The sequence below is a fragment of the Schistocerca gregaria genome, chromosome 9 (genome assembly GCF_023897955.1).
Source record: "Schistocerca gregaria isolate iqSchGreg1 chromosome 9, iqSchGreg1.2, whole genome shotgun sequence".
NCBI classification, from domain to species: Eukaryota; Metazoa; Arthropoda; class Insecta; order Orthoptera; family Acrididae; genus Schistocerca; species Schistocerca gregaria.
This window is the reverse complement of record NC_064928.1, coordinates 68,682,139-68,696,136: the sequence shown is the minus strand read 5'-3', so window position 1 is coordinate 68,696,136 and position 13,998 is coordinate 68,682,139. Positions and strand designations below refer to the sequence as shown.

Genomic DNA, 13,998 nt, shown 5'->3' with positions numbered 1-13,998 from the left:
TATAATTTCTCTTCGTAAAAATATGTTCAGGTGAAAAGCATGTTTGCCAAACTAGATCAACTCATCAGGATGACATCAATCAAAACAAAGGCAAATCTCTCAGAAACACAATGGTCAAAAAGAAACCAAATTCTGAAAAAAAAAGGAAGGAAGGGAGATGGAGCAGAAGTTCAGATTGTGTCCAGAATGGCGAAGGAAGTTGGCTGTACCCTTTTGCAGAACCCATTCTGCCATTTGCCTGGAGAGATTTAAGGAAATCATGGCAAACCTAAACCTTGATAGTCAGACACGGTTCTGAAATGTTGTCACCCCAAATGCAAGTCCAATTTGAGAGAAAAGAATTACTTGCTACATTGGAAGAATAAAGTTCACAAAACACGTCTTTCAGAGCACTAGAATGAGGCAAATGAGAGACAATGAGGGATAATGAGGAAAAAATGGGATAATGAGGGAAGTTGGGAAGGACTTCACAGTTAGGGAGTCACAGGAAGACATGTCAGGAATGAAGTCAGTAATATGTGCCAGCAATAAATGAGATATAAGAAACTGAGAAATTACTAGTGTTGGAGCAATCAATTTAGAACTAAGGGAAGGATAGCCAGAAAGCTAACGCCAAGATGAGAAAAAATAGGCAGTACCAGAGAAACAGTAGGAAACAAAACAAATAGGTGTGAAAAGCAGCCAGGAAGAAATATGATAAGCTGCATAATATAGGGCTACTATAAATGATTCATTTCAAGAGTGCTGCAATCCATTACACCAAGTGGTAGTTTTGTCAACTTTTGTTTTTACCACATATGAAAATTGGTTGAGTGATCAGTTCTCAGAAACTCAGCATCTCTGCTATATTGTGAGTAACAACTTTCCTTCTCAGAATATTTTACAGTTCTCAGATCTCTTATGTAGCTTAAGTAAAGGTCCCCACTTATATAAACCAAGAACAATAGATATCAGACCACAATGCTCTTGTCCTCAAAATCCTGTCAATGATATTGAAAGAAATGAAACTACATCTTATGTTCAAATGACATTTTTTCATCCATCTGTGTAAACTTTATAAGTAGCTTAAGATAAGAGAGGTAAAAATGGGAGAGGAGAGAGAGAGATAGAGATAGAGAAAGAGAGAGAGAGAGAGAGAGAGAGAGAGAGAATTTTTTAATTATATAAATAATTATATCATAAATGCACCTAATATTTTATGCTTGAAATTTGCTACCCAAGAAAAACCATAATGTTAAAAAGCTGTGTGGCAATAAGGAAATGTTCAATAAATGAACATGAGTTGCTAAAGGTGATAAAAAAACTGTAGACAAAACAAAACATGTCAGCATACATAGATGAGATGCCAGTCACGGTTATAATCAAGACTGCTTCACGAACTTGGTAGACATTGTCAATTTACAATTTAGTGAAGAAGTCTAGAATGAGATTTTCACTCTGCAGCGGAGTGTGCGCTGATATGAAACTTCCTGGCAGATTAAAACTGTGTGCCCGACCGAGACTCGAACTCGAGACCTTTGCCTTTCGCGGGCAAGTGCTCTACCATCTGAGCTACCGAAGCACGAGTCACGCCCGGTACTCACAACTTTGCTTCTGCCAGTATCTCGTCTCCTACCTTCCAAACAGTTTTAATCTGCCAGGAAGTTTCATATCAGCGCACACTCCGCTGCAGAGTGAAAATCTCATTCTGGAAACATCCCCCAGGCTGTGGCTAAGCCATGTTTCCGCAATATCCTTTCTTTCAGGAGTGCTAGTTCTGCTAGGTTCGCAGAAGAGCTTCTGTAAAGTTTGGAAGGTAGGAGACGAGATACTGGCAGAAGTAAAGCTGTGATTACTGGGCGTGAGTCGTGCTTCAGTAGCTCAGATGGTAGAGCACTTGCCCGCGAAAGGCAAAGGTCCCGAGTTCGAGTCTTGGTCGGGCACACAGTTTTAATCTGCCAGGAAGTTTTAGTGAAGGAGTGTTTCCCAAAAGGCTGAAACTCTTTAAAGTATAGCTGTTATTCAGAAAGGATACCAAGATGAGATATAAACTACTGATGTATATCGTGCACCGAGGTTATTAGGAAGGCTGAAGATACATCAGATCAAAATATATTTAAATGACAATAAGCTACTGAACAATAATCAATATGGGTTTCAAGCAGGTAATATTACAGGAATATCAGTAATGTATTACACTGAACAATTAACTAGAGATACAGAAAACAACGAAGAGAGTAGTAAGAGTCAATTCAGATCTCTCCAAATAATTTGATCCTCGTAGAAAATGTGGCAACACTTAGTATCAAAGGTATAAACAAAATGTGGTTTATATCATACATTTATAACAGAATGCTGATAACTTATATTGGCTCAATTCAGTCACAAAAACAGACGAAAATAAAATTATCTTAACTGAATCCTCCATTGGTTCTTGGTAAAACAGCATTATAATAAATGAAAAGTGCTAGTTGGCAGATGTCTGATGGTCTTGTGTACTGAAGGAAACTGGTTAATACAATAATAGTAATGTTGTAGAACAAAAGCAAATTAGCACTTATCATTTATTGATAAAAAATTGAAATAATGATACCTCAAGGCAGAGTTATAGATCACATATTGTTTCTGAAGGATATAAACAACATACACATATCAGATAATGGAGATTGTAACAACAAAAACAATCAGTTTTTTACAATATAATGCAATTTGACAGATAAAAAATTTACTCACTGAGTGGCAGCAGAACACACACATAAAAGAAGGTTATAATTGGCAAGCTTTTGGAGCCAGTGGCTCCTTCTTCAAGCAGAAGGGAGAGGTGTGAAGGAAAAGGACTGGAGAGGTCTAGGAAAAGGAGTAGATTTTGGAAAATTCACCCAGAACTGCAGTTTGGGGAGACTTACCTGACAGGGTAAGAAGGGAAGACTGATTGTTGGGGACTGCAGAGATTTGAGAGACAGAGATTTGAAAACCTAAGAGCTTAAAAGGTGAAAGTCATGGTGATATCCAAGACAGAGATTACCACTAAAACATCATGCACAAATCAATAAGAGTGAAAAGCTAACTGCATAATATGTAACAGATGTGGGAGGGGGATGGGAAAAATAGACACCTAAGAAAATGTAAGATGTAGAAAACTAAAACGGAGTGAAGAAAGTAGTAATTATTCTGAAGAAACGCTGAAATCGAAGAAATTGAACTAAGGCCAGGTGGGTGGCAAGAACCAAAGACATGTTGCAGCACTAGTTCGCACCTGCAGAGTTCTGGGAAACTGTTGTCTGGGGGAAGAATCCACATGGCATGTTTGGTGAAACAGGCACTGAGGTCATGATTGTCATGTTGTAGAGAATGCATAGGGAGAGGGGATGGTCACAGGGGTAGGATCCATAGGGTAGGGAGACAGATGCAGGGGGAGTGTAGGGTCTGACAAGAATATTGTGGAGATTGAGAGGGCAGCTGAAAAATAATCTAGGTGTGGTGGGCAAAATCTCCCCTCAGGGTACGATTGTAGGAAGTCGTAGACGTGTCAACGCATCTGATTAATACATTCCGGATCAGGATATTACTTAGTGCCCAGCGATGTGCTCCAAAGTTGTTTTTTTGGGGGGATCAGAAGTACCAGGATCGGATGTGAAGCCCCAGGAAATCTGCTTTTGAAATAGGCTATTGGGATAATTACTTTGAGTGATGGCTGAGATGACAGTGTTGGTGTATTGCTGTAAACAGTCTGCATCTTAACAAATACATTTACCTCAAGTCTCAAGGCTGTATGGGAGGTAACGTTTAATGTGGGAAGGATGGCAACTGTCAAATGTAAGTCGTGTTGTTTATTAGTAGGATTAATGTGGACAGAAGTGTGTAGCGGGTTTCATTGAGGATGAGGTCAACATTGAGGAAAATGGCACGGGACTCAGAGTACGACCATGTGAAATTCAGTTGGGCGAAGGTATTCAGAGATTCCAGGAATCTTAACCGGTCAATCTCACAATGAGCCCATATGCTAAAGAAGTCATCAATGCATCTAAACCAAACCAGGGGCTAAAGACATGGATTCCAGGAAAGCCCAAGCAACCCATAAAAAGACTTACATAGGAAGTAGCCATTCTTGTTCCCATGGCCATACCCCTGCTCTATTGGTATGTCTGCCCCTGAAAGGTGAAGTAGTTGTTGGTAAGTATGAAGTTGATTAAGGTGAGTAGGAAGGATGTCACAGGTTTGGAATCACATGGGCACTTACTGATGAAAGCGTCCTCTAGCCATGATGAATCCTATCACATATTAAATCCGTTCCTTTCCAAAACATGCTTTTGCACTTTTGAAACTAAGGTACCACAGCCTGTTTCTTGAATCCTGATTGTTCCTTGGAGTTACTCCCAAAGTCTCCGTTTCTGGATGTAATCCTACCCTACATGAGCCTCTTTCATGGTCCTACCTTCTCCTAAACTACATGAACAGTAGTGTTTCCCTTCATATCTCTCTGCAGCTTCCTAAACAGCCACACCATCAACCACAACTGTTCTCCAAGCTTGGCCAATCTGGTAAACATCCCACAGCCCTCACCACTGTGTTACAGACCAGTAATAACTCATAACCACATGAACCAGTCACAACAGTACAGTGGTCTCAACCTCTAGTATAAAGCATTCTCCCTTCCTGAATTGTCTGTATTATCCAAGGGTCTCACTTTCAGCCATAAACCTGCATTTAATTATGCTGTTTTGGACAAAGATCTACTTTCATTCATGCGTGATGTCAAATGGAAATATCACTGTGTAACCCAATCCCAAACCCTTTCCAACAGCAAACCTGAAATTGAACACTGGCCACATCCCAACTTGATCCACCACTAATACCTCAAAATCATCCCTTAAAAGCCTTCCCAGAATTCCTCACATCCAGCAATGCTTCCCAGCCCTTACTCAAGTCCCTACAACATTACCCTAACCTGTCCTCTGCAGAACTCCATGCTCTACATTCCATAAAAGCTGATGACTCCATCATTATCCTCCCAGCAGACAAAGGATCTACCACTGTGGTACTTGACCAAAACGAGTATGTTAGTGAAGGTCTACGCTAGCTGCCTGATACCTCTACATACAGCATCTGCCATAAAGATCCTATCCCTGCAATTCAGACTGACCTGCTGGAGTCCCTCCTTAAAACCTCAGGCCCTTCACAAGGATTATCACGTCAGTCCATAGAACTTCTCACCTCATCCTCACCTTTTACCTTCTTCCTAAGATCCACAAACCCAATCATCCTGGCTGTCCTATAATTGCTAACTTCAAAGCATCCACTGAATGTACATCTGCCTTAGTTTCTCAGCTTCTGCAACCCATAGTACAAAGACTTCCTTGTATATCAAAGATACCAACCATTTACTAGATAATCTGAAATTCATGCATATCGCACTCCCACTTTACACCTTATTTGTCATCATTGATGCCACCTCCCTCTATACCAACATCTCCCGCGTACATGGTCTGTCTCCTGCTGGACATTTTCTCAGTTCCAAACCTATGACATCCTTCCTACTCACCTTAAATCAACTTCATACTTACCAACAATTACTTCACCTTTGAGAGGCAGATGTACAAACACATACCTGCCAACTTTCAAGAAGAGATATCCAGAAGATCCCAAATTGCAAAAATTTAATGTTTACATGCATCGCAAGGTGTTCAAACATAGTGAGAAAAAGACTACACAGGAAGAGATGAAAAATAATGTTAACACACATAATGTAGGCTACATTTTAAGATCATTATTTTTGAACTCTGAAGTTGGATACTTACACAAGTTACTTGCTGGTCAGTGTTCATTTGTTGTCATTTAACACTGAGAACAGTTCACACACTACACAAAAAATGTGCTTTTCTGCACTTGATCTTGCAAGCTACAATATGAACTACTCTGCCAAAACTACTAAACTGGACATTTAATTGCACTTATTTACAATATATTCTCAAGTTCACAGAACACTGGCTACATTCCATTACAGGCTGCTGAGCAGAGATCAAGATGAGTAGCTTTCTTTGCTTTCTTCAAAAATTCTGAAGGAAAACTATTCATTTAACATGGACCACTGCTTCTTGTTTCCAAAACAGAAATGAATTCTTGAGTTTCATTCGACATGGAGAACCTAAACTGATTGCAATTCTTCCTCACCGAGCTGTACACATGCTCACACTCAGCACTGCTATGTGGTAGAGTCAAAACAGAAAGCACTAGCCTGGATATCCTATCGCACTTAGGAACACCAACAGCTCCACAAATGCCCATCAAGCTAGCACATTTGGTATCATCTGTCAAGTTCTTGTTCTCAAAATTAGCAGAGGCATCAACCTTCAGGGCCACAAATTGGCTCTGAAGCACATTCATTGCGTCCTCAGCTGACTCACTTCCCTTCCTTGGCATCAATGATGGAAATTTTTCAACAAGAAATTCTACAGATGAAAACTATGCGTCCTCACTTTTGGTAACTTCTGCAGTCTTTGCATGCTTCAGTACTAAATCACTGACATGAAACTTGTTTATGATATAATCACAAGCAGAGCTGACAAATGAAAAGAATTTCAATTTGTCTTTATCATTAAATTTCTTCATCAAATTCATTGTCTGTATGCCAATAACAAGATCGTTATTGTTTCTCTGATTCTCACCAATATGGCACTGAACTTTCTGTGACATGGAACTCTTTACAACTTTAGGTTCAACAAACCCGGTAAGAAGCTGCTGTAGTAGTTCTGTCATTAGTTCTAACAGTTCATTAATTTGAGGGGAAGCGCTCTGAAGTGCAGTATTGAGATTCTCAAATACAGGAATGACAGCACACAGGAAAGCACAGTAAGCTGAAGAGAGAAACATAAACAGTTTTTCTTCATCGGTTTAAATAATGTTGTTGTTTTTGAGCACAGGAGTGTCAGATTTTGTGGCAAATACAAATCTCTCTGGGGCAACCAATTCGGGTGACTCGATAGCCTTCCTCTTTCTGTGGTCTTTGGAACCACCGAACTTAGCTTTTGGAATTGTACACAGTGTTAAGCTACTTGATGCACACTGAGCACTAAAGTGCACCTCATCATTAAAGAATCCAACTAATGGATCTCACTGCTCCAAGGGTCTCTGCAGATACTTTCGTAAAGATAGCCATCTTTTGCAGACATGTTTTAATATCTTCTTAGTTTCATTGCACCAAAGTAACTATCTTTTCCTGTTTTTTCTCAAAACAGGTAATGACTAAGGGATAAAGCTTAATATCACTGTCATTGCTCCCACCTATAGCCAAAGTAAGTGGTTCATGTTGCATGCAACTAATGAGTTCATTTCTTGAATCTGTAGCCTTTTCTTTCAAAATAAGTGAAATCTTTGTACTATCACAATTGTATCCTTTAGCAATTTCCAAACCAGAGAACATTTTCTTAAAAAGGGTACCATCATGATTAGCAGCAGATAATGGAATATTATGTTTAATCGCATAATACGCAGAAATTCATCAGAATATTCATCCCTGAAAGACTGATGATGTTGTTTCTTAGTTGAACTCGTCACTAAAGCAATAAGTTTCACAAAAATGCATCACACAATTGCACGAATTCCAGAACCTCAGCAAAAACCAAACAAAACTAAGCATAAACAAAGCTCTCCTGCTAACACGCAGTCGAAGCACAACATGCAAACTCTTAATCGGACACCGACTTGTCACCCAATTGAACGAATACCAGAACATTCAGCAAACAATGCATAAAAGCAAGCATAGAAAAGGCTTTTCTGCTAACATGCAGTAGAAGCACAAAGAGTATAGTGATAATCGGTAGAAAGATGGATCAACTTTCGCCAGCAGTTTTTCAAACATATGGAGCTAATGACAAAATCGCTGGGATATTCTGCGAGAAGGGATTATCGATAATATTATCAGTTGACTTTCAGTTGAATTTCAAACACTGTCATCTCAGAATAGCATCTATTATCAAAAGTAAAAACTGAAATCTGATATGAATGCAGACAGTGGGTACAAGCCTGGGAGTTGAAAATCTGGAAAAAAACTGTGTTCATCCTGAAAACCGGAGACTACCCCAAAACCCAGAAATCTTCCAGGAAAACTTGGCAGGTATGCAAACAGGTCAGGGGTACGGCCATGGGAATGAGGATGGCTCCTTCCGGTGCCAATCTTTTCGTGGTTTGCTTGGAGGAGGCTTTCCTGGGATCCAAAATCCATCAGCTCGTGGTTTGGTTTAGATCATTTATGACATCTTTACCATGTGGACTGATGGTGAGGTTGACCTGTTAAAATTCCTGGAATCTCTGAATATCTTCACCCAGTTAAATTTTACATGGTCCAATTCTGAATCCCATGCCACTTTCCTTGATGTTGATCTTGTCCTCACTGAGGGCCAGCTACCCTCTTCTGTCCACATTAAATCTACTAACAAACAACAGTATTACATTTGACAGTCGCCATCCTTTCCACATGAAACTTTTGCTCCCATGTAGTCTTGGCATTTGAGGCTAACGTATTTGTTAAGACGGAGACTCTTTACAGCAGTACACCACCACTCTCGTCTCGGCCTTCACTGGACGTAATCACCCCACCAGCCTGTTTCAAAAGCAGATTTCCTGGGCCATCACATCCAAACCTGATACTGCTGATTCCTCCAAAAAAACAATTTTGTAACACACCACTGGTCACTCAGTGTTATCCTGGTCCAGAGTGTATTAATCAGGTACTTTGACAACACTATGACTTCCTAAAATCATGCCCCGAAATGAGATCCATTCCATCTGAGGTTTTGCTCACCACACCTAAAATAGGTTTCCATTACCACCCCAATCTCTGCAATATTCTGGCCAGACCCTATGATCCTTCTGCACCCATTTCCATACCCTACGGCTTCTACTGCTGCAACTGTCTCCGCTGCAAGACTTGCCCTATGCACACTCCTACCACCACCTATACCAGCCCTGTAACTGGTAAAGCATATACTATCAAAGAAAGAGCCACCTGTGAAACAAAATGTCATATTCCAGCTGTTATGTAAATACTGTTTGGCCTTTTACATCGTCATGACTACCACCATCAGTTACGATGAATGGGCATAGGCAGAGGGCATATACTGGCAACATACAATATCCTGTTGCATAGCATGTGCTATAACATAACAGTTGTGACCTCAGTGCCTGTTTCATCACACATGCAATCTGGATTCTTCCCCCAGATATGAGTTACTCAGAACTCCACATGTCGGAACTAGTGCTGCAAGATGTCCTTTGTTGTCGCCAACCCCTGGCTTTATTTGCATTAATTTCTTCTGTCTCAGCATTTCTTCACAGTAACTACTCCTTTCTTCACTCCGTTTTTGTTTTCTGTATCTTTCATTTTCTTACCTGCCTATTTTTTGCTGTCCCCTCCCATCTCTGAAAAGCTAATTGCATGGTATGTAACACTCTTACACTTTGGAAGTGTATCCGTCTAGAAATAAATACCAAGAAGCATGGCAAAAAGCAGAAGAAAAAGAGGAAGAAGCGCTTTTGAGGACAATAGATGTTGGCAAAGGGGAAGCAAAATCAGATGAAATAAAACAAATTGAAATGTTAATAGATAATTCATGACTGGAGGAAGCAACAGAAGTGATAGGATAACTCCTAAAACAATCTTCCAATCCCACGTACAAAACAAGAGCGAAAAAATCGTTCAACACAAGAGTGTTCAGTCTAAGAAAAGATGTATTAGAAAGCCTACATCAAGTGAAATACTGTGCAGAGAACCTACGCCCCATAAAATGAGCTGAAACACATTATATCAATACAAAAATGTGGGAGACACACTTTGACAACATACTGAACAGGGAAGGACCAAGAGGGAGACTACAGGGAAGATCTGACACAATGCCACAAACAACTATGGAATAGGTCCCATTGGCCTCAGAAGAGGTCAGAGCTGCCATTAACAGCACCAAGAACAAAAAGGCTCCAGGTCCTGACAGACTTTGTACTGAATATTTAAAGGATACTGCCCAAATACTAATGCCAGTTAGAACAAAGCTCTACAATTGGTGAATAGAAGCAGTCTCCATTCTAGAACAGTGGAGACAATCAATAGTAAAATAGCTATATGATGGGAAAGGAGACCCCAAGGACACTAGCAAATACAGAGGCAAAGCCCTAGAGAACTTACCTTTCAAAGTGTTCTCTAACATAATAACAGAAAGAATAAAGCAAAACATTGACGAACATTTCCCCAAAAGTCAAATGGGATTCAGAAAGAAAGATCAACTATGGCAGGTTTCACTAATTCAGATCCACTACTACAGTTCAGAGAAAATTCAAGACAAAATATCACAATAAATCATCTCAAAGACAAACTGTTTTTAATTGGTACAATCGTTTCACCAAAATTGGCTGTGCATCTCATAGGACAAACATTCATAGTCCGGGTAAATCAATGAGACATGCCAGCTTAAAATTGAATATTACCACAGTGTGGAAGGTATTCCTGAAATGCCTGTCATTCAGACCCTACCAGTTGGAACTGTTGTAAGCAATTTTTTAAGAGCAGAATTATGTGTGGAAATGCAGACTGAAGGTGATTTTTCTTAGTAAAATTATGTTCAGTGATGAAACTACCTTTCATATCTGTGGTAATGTGAACAGGTGTAATGGAAATGGAAATGTCGTGTGGATAGGGCCTCCCGTCGGGTAGACTGTTCGCCTGGTGCATGTCTTTCAAGTTGACGCCACTTTGGTGTCTTGTGTGTCAATGGGGATGAAGTGATGATGATAAGGACAACACAACACCCAGTCCCTGAACGGAGAAAATCTCTGACCTAGCCGGGAATCGAATCTGGGCTGTTAGGTATGACATTCCGTTGTGCTGACCACTCAGTTACCACGGGCAGACAACAGGTGTAATGTTTGGATATGAAGTGAGCAGAAACACAGTCACATAATCAAATGTGTACAGGACTCACCTAAGATAAATGTTTCCTGCTCTGTAAGCTGTAAGAAGATTTATGATGCTTTTTTTTTTCTTCTGAGTGAACTATAAGTGGCATACCTGTACTTGCTTGAACATTATCTGATGCCTCAATTATAACAGGTTATGGGTACAGAAGTTATTCTCCAGCAAGGTGGTGTAGCATGGGATTCAGAGTACAACCATGTGAAATTCAGTTCGGTGAAGGTATTCAGAGATTCCAGGAATCCTAACAGGTCAGTCTCACTGTGAGCCCGTATGCTAAAGAAGTCGTCAATGCCTCAAAACCAAACCAGGGGCTAAAGACATGGATCCCAGGAAAGCCCAAGCAACCCATAAAAAGACTTACATAGGAAGTAGCCATTCTTGTTCCCATGGCCATACCCCTGCTCTATTGGTATGTCTGCCCCTGAAAGGTGAAGTAGTTGTTGGTAAGTATGAAGTTGATTAAGGTGAGTAGGAAGGATGTCACAGGTTTGGAATCACATGGGCACTTACTGATGAAAGCGTCCTCTAGCCATGATGAATCCTATCACATATTAAATCCGTTCCTTTCCAAAACATGCTTTTGCACTTTTGAAACTAAGGTTCCACAGTCTGTTTTTTGAATCCTGCTTGTTCCTTGGAGTTACTCCCAAAGGTCTAACATGGAAAGTCTCTGTTTCTGGATGTAATCTTACCCTACATGAGGCTCTTTTATGGTCCCACCTTCTCCTAAACTACCTGAACAGTAGTGTTTCCCTTCCTGTCTCTCCGCAGCTCTGTGACAGCCACGCCATCAACCACCACTGTTCTTCTACACACCATTATTGAGGCATTATCTAATGCCTCAATTACAACAGGTTATGGGCAGAGAAGTTATTTTCCAGCAAGATGGTGTAGCATCACTGAAACATGGGACTTAAGGAAAGGCAGGATTCAGTGTGGGCAGGTCACGTACACTTTATTTGGAACCAATTGCAAATAAGGGTGACAATAAGGAACAATTATCAGATTTCAACCTCAAATCGTGGATGTTTCACTACTGGGTTAATGTTCACTCAACTCAAACGTCCTAGGTCCAGTGGACAACGAGCTTGTGGCCCTGGCAACTACAGCCCCTCAATCTGGCAGTGCCTGTGTGCCACATGTCCTTGCTCTGCCGGACCTCACTGCTGCTCCATCCGAGTCGAACTCCCTCCACACTCCGACTTGGAAAACACTTGACGCCTTCCAAAGATAGTTACACGGTACTAGATATCGATAACCGCTGCTGCTGTCACTCACGGCAGACAATGCTACCAAATGTAGTGGCACCAGGAAACACGAGAAGAAAATGAGATGCCACTATCCTTATTACACGATGCCAATCTATAGACGGCACCAACACGAGCCGCAACAAGGCTCAACCACATTATCATCGTGAAGTTGTCTCATATGTTTGTAGGAATGTGCCAGCTTGTACTGGATGTGGTGGAACAATATCCTGTCCACCACAGTTACCTAATTTATTCCCAGTGGACTTCTTTGTATGGGATTACAATAACGACAGAGTGTTTGTTCCTCCATTTTTGGAAAATGTCGATGTGCTGTGGCAGTGGATAAGACAGGCAGTTGCCACTATACATGAAGACTTGCTTCATAGGACTTGACAGGAAATTGATTACAGATGGGCCATTTGTCATGTTACGAAAGGAAGCCACATTGAACATTTGTAAATAAAACTTGAAGATGCAATCCATTCAATACTGTATCAAACATTTCTATATGTTATTTACTGTTTTCACAATTAAAGGTTACTTTTCATACGTAATTTATGAACATTTGTATCTTAAACATTTTCACACAGAACTTGTCAATATGCCATATTCTGCAATGTTATGTTAATATTTTTTGGTATCATATGAGACCAACCTTGGAACATTTTCAGACAAATGATGACTACCATAGCTACAATACCCGATATAGTACAGCCACCCGTTTACTGTTAGTAGAAATAATTCACATCATTCCTTGTATGTAATCTATATTGATGTTAATCTTTATGAGACACTGTTAGCATACATCAGTAAGGTATGTAAAGCAGCAATTAAGATTTTTTCTTTACTCAGGCTCTGTTTTTACTCTCTAAGTTATTATGCTAACTCATGGCATTTTGGTAGATTTGTTTATATTAAGCCAAATCATTAACTACTGTGTGTTCTATCCATTTAAATGTTTAATATTAAGATATCTAACAAACAACAGTTCATTGCAGAATCATTGGTATGTATAAAAAGAAATTGCTGGTGAGGAACTACAAATTATAATCTTGTGAAGAAAGACTATGGATTTATGAGGGCATATAAATATGTGCATGTTCCGTTATCCTTTTATTAATTTACATAAAATTTAGTTGTACATTTGAGGAACACCGATACATTATTTACATTATTCATCCCCCCCCCCCCCCCCTACAAAGGACTAATGCTAAGCATAAATTGGGATGCATATAGCACATGTGATGACGTGCATGTTTGCATGTGCACCGCATATTGAGACACATAAACATCCTTTGCACATGCCGCTTGGTGACACTCTGCACTGACAGAACTGACATGCATGCACCCTGTAATCTTTCTCAAATGATTTTATGGAAACTGTTTCGTAGAAATATTAGATTTTTGTCTTGCTTGTAGCATTACATGTCAGAGTCAAGGTGAAGTACCCATCATCTCACTAATGGTCATACTTATTGTGATGTACACATTTTAGTAAGACGCTGCACAAAATTCGAAAAGTTTGCAATGAAAAATAGGGCTCACTATGATTTTGCGTTCAGTACGTATTACACCATACGTTGCTGTGTAAGAAATTTAGCTAACATATTGAATTTTTCTTTAGACTAGGAAGGAGGTCTCTGTCTGTCTCTGATCTTGAGAAAATGGACCCTACATAGCACGTTCACTCCTGATCTCTCACCCGTGAGAATGAAATATTCACAACATCCCTCATACCTCCGAAACCGCTCGAGACATCAAAATGAGATCTTGGCAGATGATAGCACGCAAGGAGGAGAGTATTTT

At 40.0% G+C, this 13,998-nt stretch overlaps 1 protein-coding gene across 6 annotated transcripts in view; it reads left to right on the top strand.

Annotated features, from left to right (window-relative positions):
* Positions 1–13,998, top strand: part of LOC126291636 (uncharacterized) — a 163,767-nt gene that overhangs the window by 85,409 nt on the left and 64,360 nt on the right. The gene's annotated exons all lie outside the window — the stretch shown is intronic.